Source organism: Arachis duranensis, chromosome 1 (assembly GCF_000817695.3).
Source record: "Arachis duranensis cultivar V14167 chromosome 1, aradu.V14167.gnm2.J7QH, whole genome shotgun sequence".
NCBI lineage: Eukaryota > Viridiplantae > Streptophyta > Magnoliopsida > Fabales > Fabaceae > Arachis > Arachis duranensis.
This window is the reverse complement of record NC_029772.3, coordinates 56,646,633-56,662,856: the sequence shown is the minus strand read 5'-3', so window position 1 is coordinate 56,662,856 and position 16,224 is coordinate 56,646,633. Positions and strand designations below refer to the sequence as shown.

The window sequence follows — 16,224 nt, the reverse complement described above, 5'->3', positions numbered from 1 at the left end:
AGTACTGTTGGATGCATTTTGCCATCCGTTCAGAGTTTGAGAAATCATGTTGACTTGCTGAGTCAACATTTTGTTCTGAGCCAATATGGCATTCAGAGCATCAATTTCAAGAACTCCCTTCCTTTGAGGCATCTCATTATTCACGGAATTCCTCTCAGAAGTGTACATGAACTGGTTATTTGCAACCATGTCAATAAGTTCTTGAGTCTCTACATGCGTTTTCTTTAGATGAATGGATCCACCTGCAGAATGGTCCAGTGACATCTTAGAGAACTCAGATAGACCATAATAGAATATATCTATCATGGTTCATTCTGAAAACATGTCAGAAGGACATCTTTTGGTCATCTGCTTGTATCTTTCCCAAGCTTCATAGAGGGATTCACCATCTTTTTGTTTGAAGGTCTGAACATCCACTCTAAGCTTGCTCATCTTTTGAGGAGGAAAGAACTTAGCCAAGAAGGCTGTGACCAGCTTATCCCAGTAGTCCAGGCTATCTTTAGGTTGACAGTCTAACCATGCTCTAGCTCTGTCTCTTACAGCAAAAGGGAAAAGCATGAGCCTGTAGACTTCAGGATCTACTCCATTAGTCTTAACAGTCTCACAGATCTGCAAGAACTCAGTTAAGAACTGGTAGGGATCTTCTAATGAAAGTCCATGAAACTTGCAGTTTTGTTGCATTAGAGCAACTAATTGAGGTTTCAACTCAAAATTGTCTGCTCCAATGGCAGGAATTGATATGCTCCTTCCATCAAACTTGGAAGTAGGTACATTATAATCACCAAGCATCCTTCTTGCATTATTGTTATTGGGTTTGGCTGCCATCTCCTTTTCTTGTTCGAAAATTTTAGCAAGGTTGTCTCTGGATTGTTGTAATTTAGCTTCTCTTAGTTTCCTCTTCAGAGTCCTTTCAGGTTCTGGATCAGCTTTAACAAGAATGCCTTTTTCCTTATTCCTGCTCATATGAAAGAGAAGAGAACAGAAAAAGAAGAGAAATCCTCTATGTCACAGTAAAGAGGTTCCTTATTGTTAGTAGAAGAAGAAAGGGAATAAAGAAAGGAGAATCCAAACACAAGGGTGAGGATAGGGGCAGTGATTTGAGATGAAGAGAAGTGTTAGTAAATGAATGAATAAATAAAATAAGATGAGAGACAGAAGTTTTCGAAAATAATTTTGAAAAGGAGTTAATGATTTTCGAAAATTAAGATAAGAAATAAAATTAAAATTAAAATTTAAAACAATTAATTAATTAAAAAGAATTTTTGAAAAAGAGGGAGGTATTTTTGAAAATTAGAGAAGGAAAAGTTGTTAGGTGGTTTTGAAAAAGATAAGAAACAAACAAAAAGTCAAATAGTTAGTTGAAAAAGATTTGCAAATTAATTTTGAAAAGATAAGAAGATAAGAAGATACTTTGAAATCAAATTTTGAAAAAGATAAAATTTGAAAAAGATCTGATTAAAAAGATATGGTTGGAAAGATTTAATTTTTAAAATTAAAATTAATTACTTAACTAACAAGAGACTAAAAGATAAGATTCTAGAATTTAAAGATTGAACCTTTCTTAACAAGAAAGTAACAAACTTCAAATTTTTGAATCAATCATATTAATTGTTAGCATAATTTTCGAAAATAAAGATAAAATTAAGAAAAATATTTTTGAAAAATAAATTTCAAAAATTAATAAAAAAATGAAAAAGATTTGATTTTTGAAAAAGTTTTGAAAAGATAAGATTTTTAAAATTTGAAAATTTGACTTGACTTACAAGAAACAACTAATTTTAAAATTTTTTGACTAAGTCAACCCAAATTTTTGAAATTTTGAGAGAAAAAGGGAAAGATATTTTTTTTTATTTTTGAAATTTTAATTATGAGAGAGAAAAATATAAAAAATGACTCACAACAACATGAAAATTATAAATCAAAACACATAATGCATGCAAGAACACTATGAATGTCAAGATGAACACCAAGAATATTTTGAAGATAATGATGAACATCAAGAACATATTTTTGAAAAATTTTTGATGCAAAGAAAACATGCAAGACACCAAACTTAAAAATCTTTAATGCTTGGACACTTTGAATGCAAAAATGCACATGAAAAATAATAAAAGACACAAAACAAGAAAACATCAAGATCAAACAAGAAGACTTACCAAGAACAACTTGAAGATCATGAAGAACACTATGAATGAATGAATTTTCGAAAAATGCAAGAAATATTTTTAAAGCATGCAATTGACACCAAACTTAAAACATGACCCAAGACTCAAACAAGAATCACAAAATATTTTTGGTCTTTTTTATTTTATTATTTTTTTGTATTTTATTTTATATTTTTTGAAAAACATATAGGAAAAAGAAAGTAATGAATCCAAAGTTCTCAATCAAAATCCTATGAATTATACATGGCTTAATAGCCAGCCAAGCTAAAACAAGTTATATGAAACTCTATAATTCATTCTTGAAAACTCTGAAAATTTTCAAAAATAGGTGATAAATTTTTGAAAGATTTTTGAAATTTTTTTTGAAAATAAAACAAAAAGAAAATTACCTAAACTGAGTAACCGTCGGTTGTCCAAACTCGAACAATCCCCGGCAACGGCGCCAAAAACTTGGTGCACAAAATTGTGATCATCAACAATGGTGCCAAAAACTTGGTAGCGCTCTCAAACATGAATCACACTTAGTCACAACTCCGCACAACTAACCAGCAAGTGCACTGGGTCGTCCAAGTAATACCTTACGTGAGTAAGGGTCGATCCCACGGAGATTGTTGGTATGAAGCAAGCTATGGTCATCTTGTATATCTCAGTTAGGCAGATAATAAATGTTATGGAGTTTTCGAATAATAAATAAAGCAGAAAATAAAGATAGAGTTACTCATGTAATTCAATGGTGGGAATTTCAGATAAGTGTCCGGAGATGCTTGTCCCTGTTGGATCTCTGCTTTCCTACTGCCTTCCTTCAATCCTTCTTATTCCTTTCCATGGCAAGCTGTATGTAGGGAATCACTGTTGTCAATGGCTACATCCCATCCTCTCAGTGAAAAAGGTCCAAATGCTCTATCACGGCACGGCAACCACGAAGATTCTGATTAAGGAATCCAAGAGATATGCGCCCGGTCTAAGGTAGAACGGAAGTGGTTGTCAGTCACGCGTTCATAGGTGAGAATGATGATGAGTGTCATGGATCATCACATTCATCATGTTGAAGTGCAACAAATATCTTATTATAAGAAGAAACTGAATTGAATAGAAAATAGTAGTAATTGCATTGAAACTTGAGGTACAACAGAGCTCCACACCCTTAATCTATGGTGTGTAGAAACTCCACCGTTAAAAATACATAAGTGATGAAGGTCCAGGCATGGCGGAATGGCCATCCCCCAAACGTGATCAAAAGACCGAATGGTCAAAAGACCTGACAATCAAAGACACTGAATACAATAGTTAAAAGTCGTATTTATACTAGACTAGCTACTAGGGTTTACAGAAGTAAGTAATTGATGCAGAAATCCACTTTCCGAGGCCCACTTGGTGTGTGCTTGGGCTGAGCTTGAGCTTTACACACGCAGAGGCTTCTTTTGGAGCTGAACACCAAGTTGTAACGTGTTTTTGGCGTTCAACTCTGGTTCGTGACGTGTTTCTGGCGTTTGACTCCAAAATACAGCGTGGAACTGGCGTTGAGCGCCAGTTTACGTCATCTAATCACGAATAAAGTATGGACTATTATATATTGTTGGAAAGCTCTGGATTTCTAATTTCCAACGCCGTTGAGAGCGCACCATTTAGAGTTCTATAGCTCCAGAAAATCTATTTCGAGTGCAGGGAGGTCAGAATCCAACAGCATCAGCAGTCCTTTGTCAGCCTTTTATCAGAGTTTTGCTCAGGTCCCTCAATTTCAGCCAGAAATTACCTGAAATCACAAAAAAACACACAAACTCATAGTAAAGTCAAGAAATGTAAATTTAGCATAAAAACTAATGAAAACATCCCTAAAAGTAGCTAGATCCTACTAAAAACTACCTAAAATCAATGCCAAAAAGCGTATAAATTATCTGCTCATCAAGGCTCAAGAACTTATTGACATGGTTGCAAATAACCAGTTCATGTACACTTCTGAGAAGAATCCATGAATAATGGGACGCCTCAAAGGAAGGGAGTTCTTGAAATTGATGCTCTGAATGCCATTTTGGCTCAGAACAAAATGTTGACTCAGCAAGTCAACATGATTTCTCGAAGTCTGAATGGATGGCAAAATGCATCCAACAGTACTAAAGAGGCATCTTCTATAGAAGAAGCTTATGATCCTGTGAACCTTGCAATAGCAGAGGTAAATTATATGGGTGAACCTTATGGAAACACCTATAATTCATCATGGAGAAATCATCCAAATTTCTCATGGAAGGATCAACAAAAGCCTCAACAAGGCTTTAATAATGGTGGAAGAAATAGGCTCAGCAATATCAAGCCTTATCCATCATCTTCTCAGCAATAGATAGAGAATTATGAACAGAGTACCTCTAACTTAGCAAATTTAGTCTCTGATCTGTCTAAGGCCATTTTAAGTTTCATGAATGAAACAAGGTCCTCCATCAGAAATCTGGAGGCACAAGTGGGCCAGCTGTAAGAAAATCACTGAAACTCGTCCTAGTACTCTCCCAAGCAATACTGAAGAGAATCCAAAAAGAGAGTGCAAAGCCATTGATATAATCAACATGGCCAAACCTAGAGAGGAAGGAGAAGATGTGAATCCCAATGAGGAATACCTCATGGGATGTCTCTCAAGCAAGAAGGAGTTCCCAATTGAGGACCCAAGGGAATCTGAGGCTTATATAGAGACCATAGAGATCCCATTAAACCTTTTTCTGCCATTCATGAGCTCTGAAGACTATTCTTCCTCTGAAGAGGATGAAGATGTAACTGGAGAGAAAGTTGCTCAATATCTAGGAGCTATCATGAAGCTGAATGCCAAGTTATTTGGTAATGAGACTTGGGAAGGTGAACCTCCCTTGCTCATCAGTGAACTAGATACATAGGTTCAGCAAACTTTACCTCAAAAGAGACAAGATCCTGGCAAATTCTTAATACCATGTACCTTAGGCACCATGACCTTTGAAAAGGCTCTGTGTGACCTGGGGTCAAGCATAAATCTTATGCCACTCTCTGTAATAGAGAAGCTGGGGATCTTTGAGGTACATCCTGCCATATTTTCATTACAATTGGCAGACAAGTCAGTAAGACAAGCTTATGGATTGGTAGAGAACGTGTTGGTAAAGGTTGAAGGCCTTTACATCCCTGCTGATTTCATAATCTTATACACTAGGAAGGAGGAGGATGAATGCATCATCCTTGGAAGACCTTTCCTAGCCACACCAGGAGCTGTGATAGATGTTAATAGAGGAGAATTAGTCCTTCAATTAAATGGGGACTACCTTGTATTTAAGGCTCAAGGATCTTCTTCTTTAACAATGGAGAGGAAGCATGAAAAGCTTCTCTCAGTACAGAGTCAAACAAAGCCCCTACAATCAAACTCTAAGTTTGGTGTTGAGAGGCCACAGCCAAACTCTGAGTTTGGTGTTGAATTCCCACATCCAAACTCTAAGTTTGGTGTTGGGAGTCAAACAACATTGACCTGATCACCTGTGAGGCTCCATGAGAGCCCACTGTCAAGCTATTGACATTAAAGAAGCGCTTATTGGGAGGCAACCCAATTTTTATTTATCTAATTTTAGTTTATTTTCATTGTTCTTTTATGTTTTATTAGGTTCATGATCATGTGGAGTCACGAAAAAAATATTAAAATTAAAAATAGAATCAAAAATAGCAGAAGAAAAATCACACCCTGGAGGAAGGACTTACTGGCGTTTAAACGCCAGTAAGGAGCATCTGGCTGGCGTTGAACGCTAGAAACAAGCAGCATCCTGGCGTTTGAACGCCAGAAATATACCCTGAGGAGAGCTGGTGCTGAATGCCAGAAACAAGCATGGAACTGGCGTTCAATGCCAGAAACATGCTGCAGTTGGGCGTTGAACGCCCAACATAAGCATCACTTCGGCGTTTAAACGCCAGAATTGTATGCAAAGGCGTTTTACATGCCTAATTGGTGCAGGGATGTAAATCCTTGACACCTCAGGATCTGTGGATCCCACAGGATCATCTCAGGATCTGTAGATCCCACAGGATCCCCACCTACCTCAACTCACCCTCTCTCCTCTTCTTCACATTCATCCTTTCTTCTCCATAAACACTCTTCCCCAAAAACCCTTCATCAATCACCTCAATCTCTCTTCCCAATTACCCACCTTCACCACTCACATCCATCCACCCTTCCCCATAAACCTCACCTACCTTCAAAATTCAAAATCACTTTCCCACCCAACCCACCCAATATGGCCGAACCTTAACCCCTCTCCCCCCCACTATAAATACCCCTCCTTTCTTCTTCATTTTCACACTACACAACCCTCTCTTCTCTACCTTGGCCGAAACACAACCTTCCCTCCCTCTCCTCCATATCTTCTTCTTCTTCATCTATTCTTTCTTCTCTTGCTCAAGGGCGAGCAATATTTTAAGTTTGGTGTGGTAAAAGCATAGCTTTTTGTTTTTTCATAACCATTGATGGAACCTAAGACCAGAGAAACCTCAAAAAAAAAAAAAAAGAGAAAAGGGAAGACAAAAATTTTTTTCCACCTCCGAGTCGTGGGAGATGGAGAGATTCATCTCAAGGATCCATAGCTCAGTAGAAGAGCATTTGACTGCACATCAAGAGAGCATGAGGAATTCCCTCATCAAGAAATCCCTGAGATACCTCAGAGGATACATTTTCCTCCACACAACTATTGGGAGAAAATAAGGATAATAGCACCAAAATCACTAGGGATCAAGCAACAAAGGCAAGGAAGAGACATAAAGGAGCTTAAAAAGCACCATTAGTCCTTCAAAAAGGCGCCACCCTCACTAAGGTGGACTCATTCCTTAACTTCCTTGTTCTTATCTCTGTTTTTCGATTTTTATGCTATATATGTGTTTATGTTTTGTGTCTCTACCTCATGATCATTAGTATTGAGTAACTATGTCTTAAGGCTATGAATAATTCCATAAATCTTTCACCTCTCTTAAATGAAAAATGTTTCTAATTCAAAAGAACAAGAAGTACATAAATTTCGAAATTGTCATTGAATTTAGTTTAATTATATTGATGTGGTGACAATATTTTTGTTTTCTGAATGAATGCTTGAACAATGCATAAGTTTGATCTTGTTGTTTATGAATTTTAAAATTATTGGCTCTTGAAAGAATGATGAACAATGAAAATGTTATTGACAATATGAAAAATCATGAAAATTGATTCTTGAAGCAAGAAAAAGCAGTGAAAAAGCAAAAGCTTGCGAAAAAAAGAGAAAAGGGCGAAAAAAATTAGAAAGAAAAAGAAAAAGCAAGCAGAAAAAGCCAATAGCCCTTAAAACTAAAAGGTAAGGGTAAAAAGGATCCAAGGCTTTGAGCATCAATGGATAGAAGGGCCCAAGGAAATAAAATCCAGGCCTAAGCGACTAAATCAAGCTGTCCCTAACCATGTGCTTGTGACATGCAGGTCCAAGTGAAAAGCTTGAGACTGAGTGGGTACAGTCGTGATTCAAACAAAAAAGAGTGTGCTTAAGAACTCTGGACACCTCTAACTGTGGACTTCAGCAAAGCTGAGTCACAATCTGAAAAGGTTCACCCAGCTATGTGTCTGTAGCATTTATGTATCTGGTGGTAATACTGGAAAATAAAGTGCTTAGGGCCACGGCCAAGACTCCTAAAAGTAGCTGTGTTCAAGAATCAACAAACTTAACTAGGATAATCAATAACACTATCTAAAATTCTAAGTTCCTATAGATGCCAATCATTCTAAACTTCAAAGGAGAAAGTGAGATGCCAAAACTATTCAGAAGCAAAAAACTACAAGTCCCGCTCATCTAATTAGAATTAATATTCATTGATATTTTGGAATTTATAGTATATTCTCTTCTTTTTATCCTAATTGATTTTCAGTTGCTTGGGGACAAGCAACAATTTAAGTTCGGTGTTGTGATGAGCGGATAATTTATACGCTTTTTGGCATTGTTTTTAGATAGTTTTTAGTATAATGTAGCTACTTTTAGGGATGTTTTCATTAGTTTTTATGCTAAATTCACATTTCTAGACTTTACTATGAGTTTGTGTGTTTTTCTGTGATTTCAGGTAATTTCTGGCTGAAATTGAAGGACCTGAGCAAAACTCTGATAAGGAGGCTGACAAAGGACTGTTGATGCTGTTGGAATCTGACCTCCCTGCACTCGAAATTAATTTTCTTGAGTTACAGAACTCCAAATGGCGCGCTCTCAACGGCTTTGGAAAGTAGACATCCAGAGCTTTCCAGCAATATATAACACTCTATACTTTATTCGTGATTAGACGATGTAAACTGGCGCTCAACGCCAGTTCCATGCCACATTCTGGAGTCAAACGCCAGAAACACGTCACGAACCAGAGTTGAACGCCGAAAACACGTTACAACTTGGCGTTCAACTCCAAAAGAAGCCTCAGCTCGTGTAAAGTTCAAGCTCATCCCAAGCACACACCAAGTGGGCCCCGGAAGTGAATTTCTACATCAATTACTTACTTCTGTAAACCCTAGTAGCTAGTCTAGTATAAATAGGACTTTTTACTATTGTGTTAAGTGTGGTCTTTTGACCATTCGGTCTTTTGATTACATTTGGGGGCTGGCCATTCGGCCATGCCTGAACCTTCATCACTTATGTATTTTCAACGGTGGAGTTTCTACACACCATAGATTAAGGGTGTGGAGCTCTGCTGTACCTCAAGTTTTAATGCAATTACTACTATTTTCTATTCAATTCAGCTATTCCTGTTCTAAGATATTCGTTGCACTTCAACATGATGAAGGTGATGATCCATGACACTCATCATCATTCTCACCTATGAACGTGTGACTGACAACCACTTTCGTTCTATCTCAGACCAAACGCATATCTCTTGGATTCCTTAATCAGAATCTTCGTGGTATAAGCTAGATTGATGGCGGCATTCATGAGAATCCGGAAAGTCTAAACCTTGTCTGTGGTATTCTGAGTAGGATTTAGGGATTGAATGACTGTGACGAGCTTCAAACTCGTGATTGTTGGGCGTGATGACAAACGCAAAAGCATCAAGGGATTCTATTCCAACATGATCGAGAACCGACAGATGATTTGCCGTGCCGTGACAGAGCATTTGGACCTTTTTCACTGAGAGGATGGGGATGTAGCCATTGACAATGGTGATGCCCTACATACAGCTTGACATGGAAAGCAATAAGAAGGATTGAAGGAAGGCAATAGGAAAGTAGAGATCTAACAGGGACAAGCATCTCCATACACTTATCTGAAATTCCCACCATTGAATTACATGAGTAACTCTATTTTTATTTTCTGCTTTATTTATTATTCAAAAACTCCATAACATTTACTATCCGCCTAACTGAGATTTACAAGATGACCACAGCTTGCTTCATACCAACAATCTCCATGGGATCGACCCTTACTCACGTAAGGTATTACTTGGACGACCCAGTGCACTTGCTGGTTAGTTGTGCGAAGTTGTGACTAAGTGTGATTCACGTTTGAGAGCGCTACCAAGTTCTTGGCACCATTGTTGATGATCACAATTTTGTGCACCAAGCACCCATGTCCATCAATCCAAGAGCAACATGATCCCAATTATGCTAGTGACATGGAACAAAAGAGAAGGGATCATCTTAGGGACGTAGTGGATCAGTTTCACGAATTCATACTTCAAAAAAAGCAAGAGGAGGCCCAAAAGGTGGAGGTAGGAGAGACCCTTGAAGATGAAGCAGTTGATGAATTAGTGAAGGTTGAACAAGAGGGAAGCTCCATCATCGAAGACAACTCTACACTAAGCGATGATGAGCGGATAATTTATACGCTTTTTGGCATTGTTTTTAGGTAGTTTTTTAGTAAGATCTAGCTATTTTTAAGCATATTTTTATTAGTTTTTATGAAAAATTCACATTTCTGGACTTTACTATGAGTTTGTGTGTTTTTTTGTGATTTCAGGTATTTTCTGGCTGAAATTGAGGGACCTTAGCAAAAATCTGATAGGAGGCTGACAAAGGACTACTGATGCTATTGGATTCTGAAATCCAAATGGCGCACTCTCAACTGCGTTGGAAAGTTGACATCCAGGCTTTCCAGCAATATATAATAGTCCATACTTTATTTGATCTTAGACAACGCAAACTGGTGTTCAACGCCAGCTCCATGCTGCATTCTGGAGTAAAATTCCAGAAACACGTCACAAACCAGAGTTAAACGTCAAAAATACGTTACAACTCAGCGTTTAACCCCAAGAGAAGCCTCTGTACGTGTAAAGTTCAAGCTCAGCCCAAGCACACACCAAAGTGGGCCCCGGAAGTGGATTTCGGCACTTAGACTTATTTCTATAAACCCTAGTAACTAGTTTAGTATAAATAGAACTTTTTACTATTGTAGTCTTGTCTTTTGATGGATCTTTAATCAGTGTATGCGATTTTAGACCTTCATGGGGGCTGGCCATTCGGCCATGCCTGGACCATCACTTATGTATTTTCAACGGTGGAGTTTCTACACACTATAGATTAAGGTGTGGCGCTCTGTTGTACCTCAAGTATTAATGCAATTACTATTGTTCTTCTATTCAATTCAAGCTTATTCTTGTTTTAAGATATCACTCGAACTTCAACCTGATGGATGTGATGATCCGTGACACTCATCATCATCCGTCCTTATGAATGTGTGCCTGACAACCACTTCCGTTCTACAAGCGAGAGCTAGAGTGTGTATCTCTTGGATTCCTGGTCCACGACGCATGGTTGCCTCACCTGAAAACCGAGCCTCCCATTCCGTGAGATCAGAGTCTTCATGGTATAAGCTAGAATTATTGGCGGCCATTCCTAAGATCCGGAAAGTCTAAACCTTGTCTATGGTATTCCGAGTAGGATCTAAGATGGGATGACTGTGATGAGCTTCAAACTCGCGAGTGTTGGGCGTAGTGACAGACGCAAAAGGATAACTGGATTCTATTCCAACATGATTGAGAACTGACAGATGATTAGCCGTGCAGTGACAGCGCATTTGGACCATTTTCACTGAGAGGACGGGAGGTAGCCATTGACGCCGGTGAAACCCGAACATATAGCTTGCCATAGAAAGGAGTAAGAATGATTGGATGAAAGCAATAGGAAAGCAGAGATTTAGAAGGGCCAAAGCATCTCCATACACTTATCTGAAATTCCCACCACTGATTTGCATAAGTATCTCTATCTCTATTTTATGCTTTATTTATCTTTATATTCGAAAACCATTATAACCATTTGAATCTACCTGATTAAGATTTACAAGATGACTATAGCTTGCTTCATACCAACAATCTCCGTGGGATCGACCCTTACTCACGTAAGGTTTATTACTTGAACGACCTAGTGCACTTGCTGGTTAGTTGTGCGAAGCTGTGACAAAGTGTGATTCACGTTTTAGAGCTCCAAGTCTTTGGCGCCATTGTTGATGATCACAATTTCGTGCACCAAGCGACATCAAGGAGGAGTCTGATTTTGTATTAGAGCAAGTCGAGAAAGCCAAAATTATCAAAGAAGAGGAAGTGGTTGAAGACTTATGAGATGCGGAACCTCCATGGGAAAATCGAGTCATAGAGCCTCCTTCCAAGACGTTTGAATTTGATGCTGAAGAGGGTGTACAACCTCCAAGGCATATCATGGTTGAAGACTTTGAAGAGGTTGATCAAGAGATGGAGATTAAAGAAGAAGAAGCAAAACCTCCCATGCCCTTGATAAGCAATGAAGGAGAGATTAAATTGGAAGCAAGCTACCAAGAGGAAAAGGTTGAAGTTGAAGAAGCTCAAAAAGAGGTGGAAGTTGTCAAGGAAAAGCATCAGGGAGTGGAGCTTACAAAATCATTAGAAATACCTCTCCCGAAGCCATTACCATCCAATACAACATTCAATTGGGTAAAACTCTTATCCTTAACCTTTCCTTTCCCACTTGAATATGGGTTACTTGAGATAGATGGTCAACTTAGAGCTCTTTGTGGCTTTAAGAGTAAGAGGGAAATGGTTAGTGGTAGGAGTTGTCATGCAAGGTTCAATATGGTTGAAAGCTCAAAGTTTAAATGCAAAGGTTGGTGTAGAGCTTGATTGAATGGGTCTAGGAAGTTCTTTGGATATTTTAGTGAGAATTCAGATTGTTTGCCACCTGGTTGGAACAATGATAATCACCAAGAAGATGGGTGTAAAAGCAAGATTTGGGACCTTGGAATTCCTTCCATCAATCAACACTCTTGGGGCCTTGTCACTTGCTTTAACTTGCTTGAAGGCTTTATGCGCCTAGTTTAGGACCCCAGAGGCTATTGGAATTGTAAACATTGGTGTGGATTCTTGGATGAGTTCAAGCACAAGCCACCATGACAAGGAGCTCATCAATTGTCCAACTTAAGGACTTTAACTAAAAGTGCTAGGTGGGAGACAACCCACCATGGTATGATCGTTCCTTTTTATTCTTATTTTTATTTTGTTTTATTTTTATCAGTGTTAATTCATACATTCTGCATCATCACCTGCATTCTGCATAAAAAAAAGCACATCCACGCGCAAGCATCTATGACGCGTACGCATCATGTGTTTGTGCGCAAAAATACAAAATAAGCAGAGAGTTGAACTAGAATGGCACTGAAATTGTGCGTCTAGCACAACCAGTGGTCACACGTACGCGTGACCGACGCTTAAGCATCACCTGATCCTTTTCCATCCCATGCGTAAGCGCCAATGGCGCTTCCGCGTACATGTGTAAATCGGCGTAATGAGTGTTTCGAATAGAAAGCTTCGCGGGAGTAATGATGGAACCGTGCGTTTCGCACGATAATAGTCGCGCGTACGCGTAGAACACACTTACGCGTCCTTCACCTCCATGCCCACCCACGCGTACGCGTGGGTGACACCTGCGTGTCGACAGCGCCGTGTAACTTACACCCAGTGCGTCGCCTAATTCTGTTTGCTTTTCATTTTCTTTTCTTTTCAAATCCTAATTCTTTCCTTTTCTTATTCTTTCTTCTTACTTTCTTACTTTCTTCTCCTTTGACTTCTTATCCTTATTTTCTTTCATTTTCTTTTCCTCATTATATTTACATAGTTTCATTCATTGCATTTTATTTTTGTTCATATTTTTATCTCCTTTTCTAATTTTTTATTTTACCATTGGTGTTAAATATTCTTATTCAACTGTTGCAACTTTTTTGTTGAATTATTTTGTTGCTTTGTGACTTTTCTTAAATTGTTGGGTGTTATTGGTGCACGAAAATTACTTCACACTATGTAATTCCGCACAACTAACCAGCAAGTGTACTGGGTCGTCCAAGTAATACCTTACGTGAGTAAGGGTTGAATCCCACAGAGATTATTGGCTTAAAGCAAGCTATGGTTATCTTATTATTCTTAGTCAGGATACCAATAGGGTTCTTTAATTTCAATTGTAAAAAGAATGAAGGGGCATAAAATAAATAATTGTTACGTAATAATGGAGAATATATTGGAGTTTTGGAGATGCTTTGTCCTCTGAATTCCTGCAACATAATGCTTTCTCACTTTCATACATGCAAGGCTCCTTCCATGGCAAGCTGTATGTAGGGCATCACCGTTGTCAATGGCTACTTCCCATCCTCTCAGTGAAAATAGTCCAAATGCTCTGTCACAGCACGCTAATCATCTGTCAGTTCTCTATCATGTCGGAATAAGATCCATTGATACTTTTGCGTCTGTCACTACGCCCAACACTTATGAGTTTGAAGCTCGTCACAGTCATCCAATCCCAGAATCCTACTCGGAATACCACAGACAAGGTTTAGACTTTCCGGATTCTCAAGGATGCTGCCAATGGATTCTAGCTTATACCACGAAGATTCTGATTAAGGAATCTAAGAGATACTCATTCAATCTAATGTAGAACGGAGGTGGTTGTCAGACACACGTTCATGGATTGAGGAAGGTGATGAGTGTCATGGATCATCACCTTCTTCATAGTGAAGCGCAAATGAACATCTTAGATAGGAACAAGCGTGTTTGAATTGAAAACAGAAATAATTGCTTTAATTCATCGAGACGCTGCAGAGCTCCTCACCACCAACAATGGAGTTTAGAGACTCATGCCGTCAAAGAGTATAAAATTCAGATCTAAAATGTCATGAGATACAAAATAAGTCTCTAAAAGTTGTTTAAATACTAAACTAGTAACCTAGGTTTACAGAAAATGAGTAAACTAAGATGGATAGTGCATAAATCCACTTCTGGGGCCCACTTAGTGTGTGCTGGGACTGAGACTTATGTTTCTCACGTGTCTAGGCTATTTCTGGAGTTAAACATCAGGTTGTAACATATTTCTGGCGTTTAACTCCAACTTGTAACTTGTTTTTGGCATTCAACTCCAGAATGCAACATGGAACTGGCGTTGAACGCCAGTTTATGTCGTCTATCTTCATGCAAAGTATGAAATATTATCTATTGCTAGAAAGCCCTGGATGTCTACTTTCAAACCCAGTTGAGAGCGCGCCAATCGGACTTCTGTAGCTCCAAAAAATCCATTTCGAGTGCATCGAAGTCAGAATCCAACAACATCAGCAGTCCTTTTTCAGCCTGAATCAGATTTTTGCTCAGCTCCCTCAATTTCAGCCAAAAAATACCTGAAATCACAGAAAAACACACAAACTCATAGTAAAGTCCAGAAATTTGATTTTTTCCTAAAAACTAATAAAAATCTATTGAAAACTAACTAAAACATACTAAAACCTACATGAAATTATCCCAAAAAGCGTATAAAATATCCACTCATCACAACACCAAACTTAAACTGTTGCTTGTCCCCAAGCAACTAGATAAATAAAATAGGATAAAAAGAAATCAAAAAGCAATAATATCTCAGAGTTTTAAGTGAAGCTCAGATTCTAATTAGATGAGCGGAACTAGTAGCTTTTTGCTTCTGAACAGTTTTGGCATCTCTCTTTATCCTTTGAAATTTAGAATGATTAGCATCCATAGGAACTCAGAGTTTAGATAGTATTATTGATTCTCCTAGTTTAGTATGTTGATTCTTGAACATAGTTACTTTATGAGTCTTGGCCGTGGCCCTAAGCACTTTGTTTTTCAGTATTACCACCGGATACATAAATGCCACAGACACATAACTGGGTGAATCTTTTCAGATTGTGACTTATCTTTGCTAAAGTCCCTAATTAGAGGTGTCCAGAGTTCTTAAGCACACTCTTTTGCTTTGGATCACGACTTTAACCACTCAGTTTCAAGCTTTTCACTTGGACCTGCATGCCACAAGCACATGGTTAGGGACAGCTTGATTTAGCCGCTTAGGCCTGGATTTACTTCCTTGGGCCCTCCTATCCATTGATGCTCAAAGCCTTGGATCCTTTTCACCCTTGCCTTTTGGTTTTAAGGGTTATTGGCTTTTTCTTTTTCTTTATCCAATTATTTTTTTCACTGCTTTTTCTTGCTTTAAGAATCAATTTCATGATTTTTCATATCATCAATAATATTTCTCTTGTTCATCATTCTTTTAAGAGCCAACAATTTTAACATTCATGAAATTCAATATAAAAAATATGCACTGTTCAAGCATTCATTCAGAAGACAAAAAGTATTGCCACCATATATACATAATTAGAATTTTCCTTATTAAGAACTCGAAAAAATTAAATTGCCTCTTTATTCTAAAAATATACTATTTTATTCATGCTTGATGATGATGAGAAAAATAAATTATAACTTAATTGGAAATAAAATTAAAGTAGATATACTAATTACTACTACTCATATATAACTTCTAAGGTAAATTCCTATAAGAACAAATATCACAGAGTTAAATCTAAGATTAGGACTCAACAACCTTTATTTTTGGAGGTGGATGTTCCTCTAGTCTGTGGGGTGCTTGGTCGTTCAAGAGATAATTTTTGACGCTTCAGTTCCTTCAAGTCACGCTTTTGCTCTTCTTGTTCCCCAAGCAATTTGCAAAGCATGCTATTTTGATTATTCTGTTCTTCCTTTATTTGGTCCATAGCTTCTTGCAACTTGGTAACAGATGCTTCAAGATTCTCCCAGTATTCAATTTGAGGGATTTCCAGGAGGAATT

The 16,224-nt window shown here is 38.0% G+C and overlaps 1 non-coding gene across 1 annotated transcript; it reads left to right on the top strand.

Moving 5' to 3' along the window:
* The first annotated feature begins 322 nt into the window (after positions 1-322).
* LOC127742855 (small nucleolar RNA R71) lies at positions 323-426 on the top strand. The gene has a single exon (XR_008004228.1). It is a non-coding gene; the product is annotated as a small nucleolar RNA R71 (small nucleolar RNA).
* The last annotated feature ends 15,798 nt before the right edge of the window (positions 427-16,224 follow it).